We start from the raw sequence: 12,501 nt of genomic DNA on the forward strand, positions 1-12,501 counted from the left end.
AAATCAGCAAACATGCATTGAATATCCATGCTGTACGAGCTCTGGGAAAGATGCTCTAGAGAGTATGTGAGGAGGTCTAAGATCCTAGATTCTTAAAATCTATTAAGCACATAGCAAACAGAATGGCACAGTAACCAAAGCACAGAAACACAAGCGGTACCACGAGATGCTCTATCACTAATGACTAGATTTGCTACACAAAACATGGGTGCTAACACTTCAGGGGAGAACTTGGCCCCTGTGGCTTGCATAGACCACAAGGAAGGAGATGTACCCTTGGTCTGGGAGAGAAACTTGACTTTTTATGAGTGGAGAAGTCATTTAAGGCTGAAGGGAAGAACTGGACAAGGAGCAGAGGAGGGAGAGGGAGTAGTAGCCCAATCTCCTGGATCAGCTTTCTTGCAAAGTGGTGTTCTTAAGTATTTTTAAGAACTGTTCTTAAGGCTACGGATGCCTGAAGAATTTGATAAATATTTTAAATTCTGTTTCAAAAAAACATAAAAACAAATGCAAAATTTGATATGCATTTGTAGGAGTTTAGGTACACGCAGCCTTCCCACGAACATCAGAAAGGAATCCTAGTCGCGTCCGTAAATCTCTCCACTTTAAACATCTCAACAGAAATTAATAGGAAGAGTATGAACATCTTGAAGCACCTTAGAAGACTAAATAGAAGTAAGGGGAAAAACAGAAAAGCATTCAATTTTGATTCAGAAATTGCTGTTTCTCTTTTGACCCTTTTATATATAGAACAAGGATGATGATGATACTTCCCCGGACCCCCAGATTGCTGGAATGAATAATGGTAATGATGATGTACATACACTGTATGGGAAGAATGTTTTTGTTCTATAGGGAAGAAAAAATTCTTGGATATTTTTGATTCATAAAGAACATAATTAAAATGGAATTTTAGAAGGAAAACTGGGAAGGATGGAAGGAAAGAAGAAACTAACAGCTGATTATAGAAGAGGGGCAAATTCTGAGGTCCCCATGAGCGAAGGAAGCCATAAGTAGCATTCTCAGCGTGAATAAGAGCAAGACATTTTTTTTTTAAATAGGAAAGAAATGTTGCCTAAGGAGGAGTTAGCACTTAAGAATAATTCTTCCTTTAAGAGGTCACTTTTCACAGGAACTTGCTCCCACTTAGTAATTTAGAAAGGCACAATTGCAATCATTATAAATGTTCACTTAAAATTTTTAAGAAGTAACAGTAACTAGAGTTGGTAAATAGATGCCTCTCTTGGAGCACTTCACACTAGAGTACATAGGAAGCAGCCTGCGATGTTCCCAAGAATAATGCCATATGCTTGGTTTCTGTCGGGGACAACTGACACATCTTTCTGCTCCTCAACTTCTCCCTTTTGCTTCATGATGGAAATTGGTCCCCATTGGTCCACAGGTCCTTAACAAGTGATGGGTCTATCTTCTCCCTGTTTCCGGTATACTTTATTTAGACCTATCTTTATATTTGACTTTTCTAACAGTTTCCTAAAGGGACTCTCTGCCCCTATGCCAAGTTTTCCTCTATTTAATGTGTTCTCTGCAGTGTAGCCAGAATACTATTTCTACAAAACATGACCACATCTCTCTGCTACTTTGAACTCTTTGCCAACACCTCAAGTCCTATTGCATCAAGTCCAAAGTCATTAGCATAGATTAAAATCCACCATCCTACTTCCCCAGAGTTATTTCCAACCATTCCTGTTGACATGCTTACCTTCTACATAGCTGGCTGCTCCAGAGGCTGCCATCTCTTCTGAGAGGTCAGAACTCTTTTTCTTTGTGTAAAAAGATTTCAGTCATTCTAGTTTTAACTTAATTATAATTTAAAATATGTTAATCATGGAAATAATACTGCAAGGTGTTCTTGCTCTGCCTCTCATGGCAAAGTGTGATATTCCTTAGGAGCAACCAGATTCACCTCCCAGATATTTCCAGTATTTTTGTTAGTCTATCAGCTCTACATCTATCACCTATCAATCATTTTTCTTATTTTGAAATTTAAAGGTACTGTGATTTCCTCCTGTATTGCATTGTTTCTAACAAGTTCATAGCAATTTAATCCTTAGTTCTTTGCATGTTATGTTTTTTTAGTGTCTTTAAAAAAATTTCCAACACTTCACATGTCATAACATTAAGTCTTGGTGCCGGTATTATTTATCAGTAGGACATCAGGTGTCAATTGTAAATTCAGATCCTTAAGTTCTAAGACATTTTCTTGAATTAGTTCCTTGATAATCGTTTCCTTTCTATTTTCTTGGTTGTTTGATTTATCATTAAACATTTTCATTATATTGATGTAGGCTTCCAGGCTCTGGGGATACAACAGTAGATACAAAGACAAAAAATACTAACTTTTTGGAATGTGTACATTTTATTGGTAGAGATACATAGACAGATATATAAAAGTATGTTAAGTAGTGAAAAATGCTAAGGAAAAATAAAAAAGGTCACAGGCTGGGGATATAGCTCAGTGGTAAAGTGCTTGACTAGCATGCAAGAAGCCCTGAGTGTGATCCCCAGCACCACAAAAAAAGGGAGTTCAAAATCCACATGTACCGAAGGAACAGTGAACAAACAAGTGTGACGATAGTAAAGGGTACAGATGGGGGAGCTGAGAGGGTGAAGCTGAAGGCAACTGAGAATCAGATCACGACAAGACCTCATGGGTAGCAAGGGAGTCTGCAGGGTTTTGAACAGAGGGTAAATGTGGTTTGACTTATGTCTTGATGGGGTGTTGAAAATGGCCTGAAGGAGGACAAAGATAGAAGGAGGGTACCACTTAGGGGGCTGTTATAAGAAAACACAGAGAGGTAATGTTGGTTCATATCAGTTAGTGCCAGTAAGGCTGTACATGGTGGTGGAGTCCTTTTTTGTGTCTTGAAGATAGAGGTGTCATGATTTGTGCACAGACCACATCTAGGGGGAAAGACAAAAGACAATCAAGGAGAGCATCAAGGTTTTGACTCGAGCTTGAAAAAAGAAGTTGCTAAAAATTGAAGAGGGAGCAGTCCAGAAGGAACAGATTTTTATTTTGGTTGGGAGGAAGGGGAAAGATAAGGGCAAGTTGGGAATTGGGCATTGGAAGCATGAGCTGTCCATCACACATTTAAATTTAGATGGAAATTGGCAGTTTGACACTTAAGTCTTCATGTTGGGTGGTGGGACATGTGCTCTGGCCATGTAGATGTGGAAGTCAACAGCCCAGGTGGTTCATATGCCCACAGAACTAGATGAGATGGCCTAAGGAGGGGGGATGAAGGTGGCTTATAAAGAGTAGAGACCTAAGGAGCACCTGGAGACACTGTCCATATGTAGAGATGACTAGGAGACAACATAAGAGGCTGAGAGGAAAGGCCAGGTAGGTAGGAGCGAAAGCAAGCATACCTGGAGTTCCATAAGCCAAGAAAAGAAAGATTTCTAAGGAGGAGGGAATGATGTACTTTGTCCAGTGATACTGATAATGTATGATGAAGGATGGGAAATGAACTTCTTTTTTTTTTTTTTTTTTTCTTTTTAAAAGTTATTTATTTATTTATTTATTTATTTATTTTTTTTTTTATTTTATATTTTTTTTATTGTTGGTTGTTCAAAACATTACATAGTTCTTGATATATCATCTTTCACACTTTGCTTCAAGTGAGTTATGAACTCCCATTTTTAGCCCATATACAGATGGAAATGAACTTCTTATGGCTGATTTTCAAGGTAACCAGCACCATGACAGGGTCAGTTCCTGCTCAGGAAGTGTGAGCTGCCTAGGAAATAAAACGTCTGAAACAATCAGTAAGAAATAAAGACAGAACCAGAAATTAGATATGGAAAGGGAAGCTTCTGATGGGTCTTCTAGTCCTAATAAAAGCTGGAACTGAACAACTCAAAAAAGGCTCCGATTCTTTATTTAAGGGGGAGTACATCAAAGGCAGGGATACGGTGTCAGCGGGTGGGGTCTTGGTTCAGTGCTTACTTCTCAGTGAGGCAGGGGTCTTGAGTAAACAAGTTGATTGGCATTTTGGCAAGCCACACCCATCTCTGAGAGGCTGTGTGGTTCCCGCAGGTCACCCCATCTCTGATGCTGTGCTGAACTTAAGATGGAACTAGGCAGGATGCTACATGAACCAGACATTCTCAAACCAGCAGCATTGCTAATGGGAGTTCCTGATACCAGGCTTTCCTGCCTAATGGTTTCAACATTGCTTTAGTTCACACACAGTTCACAGATGGCTTCCCACACAATTATCTTGATAAAAACAGTTTTAGTGGAGTGATAGTGGTGAAAATTAGATGGGAGTGGGTTAAGAGAGGTAAGGGAAGGGTTGTAAATAGCAGATGTATACAGCTCTTTTAAGGCGTCTTGATTAAAAAAGGAAAGAAAAGAGATAAGATGGTAGCTGAGGCTCTATTCTTTATTTTGAGGACTCATATCAGTCATATGTTAAATATTTTGGGTTGCTACTCCTTGGTTTATACCCAAAGGACTTAAAATTAACATACTACAGTGATGCAGCCACATCAATGTTTATAGCAGCTCAATTTACAATAGGTAAACTATTGAACCAACTGAGGTGCCCTTCAACAGGTGAATGGATAAAGAAACTGTGGTATATATACACAATGGAATATTACTCAGTCTTAAGGAAGAATGAAATTATGGCATTTGCTGGTAAATGGATGAAACTGGAGAATATCATGCTAAGCTAAATAAGCCAATTTCAAAAAACCAAAAATTGAATGTTTTCTCTGATATACAGATGCTAATTCACAATAAGGAAGGGAGAAGGCTAGGGAAGAATAGAGGTACTTTGGACTAGACAGAGGGGAGTGAATGGAGGGAAGAGAGTATGAAAGCAGAAATAATAAGAGAATGAATAGGACATTATTACCCTATGTGCATATATAATTACATGATCTTTGTAACTCTACATCATGTACAACCAGAATGAGAAGTTATACTCCACTTATGCATCATGTGTCAAAATGCATTCTACTGTCATGTATAACTAATTAGAACAAAAAAAAAATTTAAGAAAGGAAAAAAAATATTTTGGGTTGATTGGCTTATTTTCTTTCTTTTCCATTTCCCAGTTGTTTATCTTGTTCTTCTATTTGCTGGGAGCATTCTTGATTTTTATCTTAAAACCTTTCTGTTGACTTATCCTGCTGTCATTTTAATTTTAAGAACTTTTGATTTTCTGACTGTTCATTTTTCATAGAACTGTGAGCTCTGTTTGTTCTTGTTCTTCATCTATCAAAAGTGTTATTGAAGTATAAGAAAATGAATATCTTTTACTAGCAATAAAGCTTATGATTTCAATCTAGTTATACTTTTTCCTTTTCAAAAAAGTATCAAAGGATATTCAAGGTATTCAAATTTATATAAAGGATAATACAACATAATCTTTGTGTTTAAGATATAAATTAAAAAAATTTTTTTAGTCTCTCAGTTTTGTTTTATAAATATAGCATCTTCAAGTTTATTTTTTCTTGAAATTTTCTTACTGATTGCTGCCTAGATCTCTATTTCTTATGTCCTCTCCATCCTCCTGCTTCCCTGCCCCCCCCCCCCGCCCGCCAACCGCCATGTTTTGATATGTCTTTCATGTGAGAGGATGTGTGGAGATTCCTGCCTGTCCAGCATGGTTAAGAGTGTGGCCCTGAAAAACTCAGTGAAGCTTTATGTGTCTGGGCGGTACAGACCAGCTACCAGCAGGCAGTGGGTTGCAACTCAAGTTTCTCCTTGTGAGACTCCAAATGTCAACATCTATAGTTTTCTTCTCTTGGACCATTCTACTTTCTCAGAGAAGAATTTTATAGTTTGCTGCCTAGAGGTGTAATTCCAGGTTTAGGAAAGGGGCTTGAGAACCTCACCATCCAGTGCATAGATTTTCACATCTTCCATCTCTTTTTGGTACCTTGCCCCTACCTTTAGCTATGCCTGGAGTTTGAGTTAAGAACCCCGGAGGTTCTGTTCTTCTTGGCAGTAAGCTTCCTATCTTTTGCCCAGAGTTGTGGGGGGAATTCTTCTGGTACTACAGAATGGAGGACACTTAAAAACTCCAGACAGGTTTTTTTTTTTAAAGCTGCCTTGAGAGGTGCCTTGTGATTCCAGTCTAAGACATTTTGAGATTCCGTGGAGCAAATACACTCCTTGCCCTGGCAGGCCCCAACTCTAGGCTTTAAGCTTCAGCCTTCTTTCTACTGCTCTCCCACATGACAACCCTTTCACTATAGTAGTCCCCTGTATTACTCAAGGTTTTCATTGCTGTGACTTATGTATATTTCTGACCAGAACAACTAGAAGAAGGAAAAGTTTATTCCGAGCTCACGATTTCAGAGGTTCAGTCCATGGCTGGCTGACTTCATTGCTCTGGGCCTGAGGTAAGGCAGAACATCACAGCAGAAGGGCATGGCAGGGAAAATCTTCAAAGCTCGTGGCAGGTGAGAAGCAGAGAGTGGAAAGAGCCCGAGACAAAATATTAGACCTCAAGGTACACCTCCCAGTGACCCATTTCTTCCAGTCGTGCTCACAACCCAGCAATCCATTCAAATTATTAATCCATTAAACGGATTAATCCATAATTTATTCTATAGATTTCATAGCCTGATCATTTTAACTCCTGCACTGATACAGGAACTTCTGAGGGACAGCTAATATCCAAACCATAAAACCTCCCTTATCTACAGTTTTGCCTTCACAGTTTCAGCCAACTGTGTTCCAAAAAGATGTTTTGAGAGTAAGAAAGAGAGCACATCCACATACATATTATTACAGTGTAGTTATATTTTTTCTATTTTATTATTAGTTATTCTTATTAATTTCTTATTGTGCCTAATTTAGAAATTAAACTTTATCATAGGAACATATGTATTAGAAAAAGATATATATGGAGAGAGAAAGACAGAGAGACAGAAAGACAGAGACAGAGATAGTTTGGTACTATCAACCACTTGGGCATCCGCTGGGGGTTTTGCAACAGATCCCAAAGGACAAGTGATAATTAATTACTACATTACTTCTTCACTCATTCTTTTTGTTCTGTTGGTTTCTAAAGTTGGGGTTTAAAATTTACTGTGTGTAATTTTAAAGGTGATCACTCAGAGTTAAGGGTGTATGGTCAGGGCTCCACATTACTTGTGAGACCATGGACTTGTCATTACCCAGATCAGATGTGACTTTCCCTGAGAAGATGTTCACAGAGACTCCTGTGGTGAGTCTCTTATACGATCCATTATTTTGTCTCTTTATTGAATTTTAAGCTCTAGGAGGGAAAGAATAATTACTCATTCTTGAAGCTCCTAACTCCAGCACAGGATTGAACGAATCTATCTGCTGAGGTTATCTGATAAGTCTTCTTGTAAATACCTGGTGTAAGTTACAAGGGCAGAATGATGCAAGAGCGGATATGTAACATTTTTATCTCTGAAAAATGACTCTATTGCTTAATAGCTCTGTGAGGCTAAACAAGTTATTTAGCTTCTGTGAGCCTACTTTCCTTAGAACAATGATAGAAACAATTCCTACTACATAGGATTTCTGGGGAAAGAACTGAGTGTTTTACTATAGGTAGAACGTTTAGAAAAGTTGCTGACTGATAAGCACTCAGTTCACTATTTTAATTTTTAAGACAATCTTGGGATACATGTTTAGAGAGGATGCATGGTTTTTCTAGTACCTTTGTTCCATGGAACTATTGCACCTATGAATATTTTTGATAAAATATGAAGAGTGAGTTCAGGGGAAGAAAGGGCGTGTATTTTAAGTCCTGGGGATAGGAAACCTGTTTAGGGAGAGGGTTTGATTTCCAAGCTTCTGTTACTTCATTCTCTTCATCTCTGGGAGTCTGAGTTTTCCTTTCTCTCTCTTTCCCTCTGAGGATTCTGGGAGGTTTATCTTTCTTTCTTCTGGATGTTAAAATTAAAGGTGGAAATATTTCTGAAGTTGTGATTCAGCTTTGCATATTTGGAGTAAGTTTAGAAGTAAAACCAGAAAGAATGAAACAATTTTTTTAAAAAGACATTCAGAAACTAAAGTGTGAAATAAAGTGCTTTTGGGGTTGTATGAAACACGGAATTTTTTTTTCTTTTTTTTTTATAGTGCTGGGGATCAAATCCAGGGTCTTGTGTATGCTGAGCAGATATTCTACCACTGAGCTACACTTCCACCCCAGCAGTATGAGACTTTTATTTTATTTTTTTAATTATTCATATTTGGGAGAAAGGGAGGGGGCTTGTAGCATTGACCAATGAGAAGATGTACAGGATGTTGAAAAAACTTGTAGAACATTTTAAGTTAGATACTTGTTTTGACACTTAACAATAAACTGTGAAACAGTACTCTTGAGAAAAATGAAAATGAATTTAGCTGTTGAAATTGGGCAATTTAATTTTTCATTTAATTTTTATTAGGGGATCTAGATAGTGGAGATATGTAGTAAATAAAATATACATCATTCCTGCTATGGTTCAGACTAGAGACTAATGGAAAATAGTCTTATTTATTTATTTATTTATTATATATGACAGTGGAATGTATTACAATTCTTATTACACATATAGAGAACAATTTTTCATATCTCTGTATATTCACACCAATTCGTGTCTTCATACCTGTACTTTAGATAATAATGATCATCACATTCCGCCATCATTAATTACCCCCTGCCTTCCCTTCCAACCCCTCTTTCCTATCTAGAATTCATCTATTCCTCACATGCTCCCCTTCCCTACCTCACTAGGAATCAACCTCCTTATATCAGAGAAAATATTTGGCATTTGGGTTTTTGGGATTGGCTAATTTCACTTAGCATTATCTTCTCTAATGCCATCCATTTACCTGCAAATGCCATGATTTTATTCTCTTTTATTGCTGAGTAATATTCCATTGTGTATACATATGCCACATTTTTTTTTATCCATTCATCTATTGAAGGGAAAAATAGTCTTTAAGTAAAACCCTACATATATAACTGTAAAGTACAGGGCATTTTGAGAGAGATTATCAGGAATGGTGGTGGGAGGGTTGGTAATTGGTTATGCAAAGCCTTTTCTTCTGCAAGGATGTTTAAGATGTTTAAGATAATAGTTAGATAGAAGCCATCCAAGAAAATGTTGAGGGGGGAGAACTTTAGGCAGGGAATACTTGGTTATTTGTGCAGCTACAGAGTCCAGATAGGTTGCTGTTTGTTTCCAGGAGAGAATGGTTGAGTATGAAGCTGTAGAAGCCAATGAGGACCAGAAATTTGCAGAGCCTTGAGGAGACTGTTAAAGGCAATCTATGTTATTTCAAGGGCTAGGACGAGTCACTGAGTGATCTCAGCCAGGACAGAAGCCTATTTGTGTTTAATGGAAGATTGCATTGGCTGCTGAAAAGGAAAAGCTTGGAGAGAAGCAAGAGCAGCCTTATGAGATAGAGGTTAATGCAGAGGTCTTGTGGCTAGGGAGTTAGCAGTGGAAACAGAGAAAAATGGTTGCATTGGAGATTCATTTGCAAGGGAAGTCAAAAGGACTTGATGCATTGGATGCAGGGGAGTGAGGGAGAGGGAGGTATCATAGATGACTTCTAGTTTTGGGAGAGTAACTAAATGGAAGAAGAGATTTAAGAAGAGTATCAGGAGTCAGGGAGAAACACCACACTGTGTAATGTAAGAGCAATTAATAAAATAATTTTTATATTTTTTTCCTCTCAGCCAATCCTTCAAGTTTTAGATCATGTCTCTTCATGAAAGCTTCCCTGGTCACTGGAGGTAAAGGTGTGTTGGCTTTCTCTTCTTGTCTCCTCTTTTGCAGCCCTAGTTACTCACCTGAAGTTTGCACATGCTGTTCTTATCCTGCTTGTCTTGACGTGTGTTGTTTTCCTTCTCCACCTAGATTTTGAATACAGTTGCAAAGCCTTTTTCTTATATTCCCCTGAATCCTCAAAATCATTTAGCAGAGCTTGGTATTATAACAAATATTTTTTGGTAGATAGCAAATGTTAGTGTAGGGTTTGGTACATAGCAAATACTTTTTGACAGTTAAATAAGTAGAAGTATTATCATTTTCAGAGAAAGTTTGAAAAGGTCATAGTATCGATAGTGATTTCTTCTCCTGTAGTCTATTCTTAGAAAATAAAATACAGTAGATTATGTGCATGATTTAATTTCTCAAATCTCTGTGAGGATAGTCTATAAAGAACTTATTGAATAATTTATGGTGGATATCATTTATTGCAGCATATAAATTGATTAAAGGGAGATTAAGGGGTTTCAATGTATTTATTTTTAAGCTTCTGAATTAACTTTCTCATGATTTAGAGATGCATGTTGCATTTTGAAGAACATAGTAATAGCAGGAATGAGAAGCATTGAAAAAGGACCAAAATATATACACAATAGTATGAGGCCAATAATAGCACAACACACACCTGCTACCTTCTGTTATAGTTTGGATCTGAAATGTCCCCCAAAGGCCTATATGTTAAAAGCTTTGTCCTCAGCATGGCACTATTGGAAGGTGGTATAAACTTAAAGTGTGTGTGTGGGGTGCTAGTGGGAGATTTCAGGCTCTATGCATGCATGCTCTTGAAGGGAATTGTGGGACACCAGTCCCTCTCTCTGTCTCTATATCTCTCTGTTTCTCTTTCTCTCTTTCTTATCTCTCCTCCTCCACCATGCATTCTTGCCACAGGGCCGAAATAATGGAGCTAACTGGTCATAAATTGAGGCCTCCAAAACCATGAATCAAAATAAATCTTTTCTCTTTTTAAGTCAATTATCTAGGGTATTTTGTTATAGAAGCAGATAGTTAACATAGCTTACAGGCCACATGGTTAATGGTAAAAGTAGGACAGAGGATGCTGACCCTTGGTTCTTTGATAAGACTTCTTTTCGGACTTCTCTTTCAACACAGACTAATCTCAAAACTGTCTTCTAGTCATACTGGTGAGTATACTGGTGAGTATTTCTGCCTGTCAAAGCTGTCTTACACAATTAACTTTGCCCCTGATCCTTTGGAGACATTTAAGTGATGGTAGGGACAGAGATCTTTCTGTTGCCACTTGTCTATCAGCTCCTGTTGCTACTTTTATTAGCTACAACCAGCCCCTTGCTAATATGAACATTATACAGAAGTAAAACACATTTATTGGATATGCATACCAGGATTTTTTATCCTTTGACAACTTGGATATGAAAACCACTGCACCACCAACAAAAATCTGTGTTTTCAAGGAGCTCACAGTGATGAAGTCAGTTGTATATACAGGCCTTCAATTTTTTTCCATAGAAATTTTCTCCCCTATGGGAAGCTTGGTTATCTTTGCTTAAGGCTTTAGTATCAGGAGGGTCTAGCTTGACAGCTTGGCTTATCCATGTAGTAGCTAGTTAATTAATTGGGCCAGTTAATTAATCTCTTCAATCTTTATTAGCATCAATCCTAAAATAAAGGTAGTGATGCTTTTATTCTAGGATGGTGGTGAGAATTAAATGAGAAAATGTATTCAATGCCCCTAGAGTAGGGTGTTAGACACAGTGAGTAAAAAAAACCTTCCCTTTGCAAAGACAAAGTTGAAGAGGATGATCTATTTCCTGGGGCTGACTCAGACCTGTTGGCCCAAGGATCCACTGTTTCTTTACAATCCATGCAGCATCCTTCCACGGTTAGCCTTCCACCCACTCCACCCATCCTCTCCCTCTAAATTGCCATCCACCCACCATCAGAGGACATGACTTTCCCTTTCTCCCACTCCACATGGTTATGCAAGAGTGAGGCTTCTGTATCCCGGGAGCCCTATACAGGCAAACTTGAGAAGAAGGAGTTATTTCCAGCACCAAATGAAGCAACTTGTCTCTCACTTCATCTGTGAGTCAAGAAATTTATTGGTCATAAGTTTTGATATCATCTTCTTATTTGGAATAAACCCGATAAGTGGTTCACTCTCTCTCTCTTGGCTTTAGCTTTCTTGTTTGTAAAAGAAATGATTGTGAAATGAGAAGGCTGGGTTGCCTGTGATGACTGGAGCTATGATGGTGAGAAGTACTGGAAAAGCATTTGGCGGAACGATCATTGAGAAATCCAGAGATCTGGACTCAACCTCTCTAAAAGGGTGAACTCAGACTGGAGATTTAAGTGTGGGAAGAAGAGGAAAGAATTTATGTTGTAAAATATCCTGACTTAAATCCACTTTGCACTGCGATGTTCCCTTTTTTCCCCTCATTTGATCTAAAGATGAAGAGGAGGAAAATAATGACCTGAGAAAGGGATGGGTGGAAGGAATAACAGAATGTCATGGTGCTTATATTGGGGATGGGTTTGTCAGAGCAACCATCAGTTCTACCCCAGGACTTTCTTCCTTAGATGAGCACCAAAATCCATTGCTTCTGGATTTGTCTCCAGGAAGGAAAATATTCAAAAGTTAGAAGCTAAACACTGTAATGATTCACTACAACGATTGTGCAAGAGTTTATCTAAAATCTCTGGAATGTATTTAGGTTTTCAGCCACTACCTTATTTTTGGGCAAT

General features: G+C 38.1%; 1 long non-coding RNA gene across 1 annotated transcript in view; it reads left to right on the plus strand.

Moving 5' to 3' along the window:
- The first annotated feature begins 1,701 nt into the window (after nt 1-1,701).
- LOC124075674 (uncharacterized) overlaps nt 1,702-12,501 on the plus strand; it is a 109,833-nt gene continuing 99,033 nt past the window's right edge. The window contains exons 1-3 of the long non-coding RNA XR_009224482.1: nt 1,702-1,766; nt 8,099-8,173; nt 9,690-9,752. This is a non-coding gene — a long non-coding RNA (uncharacterized LOC124075674). The remainder of the gene's footprint in view (nt 1,767-8,098; nt 8,174-9,689; nt 9,753-12,501) is intronic.

The sequence above is a fragment of the Marmota monax genome, unplaced genomic scaffold, assembly GCF_021218885.2.
Source record: "Marmota monax isolate L192 unplaced genomic scaffold, Marmota_monax_Labrador192_F-V1.1 WCK01_AAM20220418_F8-fsc00036, whole genome shotgun sequence".
Classification (NCBI taxonomy): Eukaryota; Metazoa; Chordata; class Mammalia; order Rodentia; family Sciuridae; genus Marmota; species Marmota monax.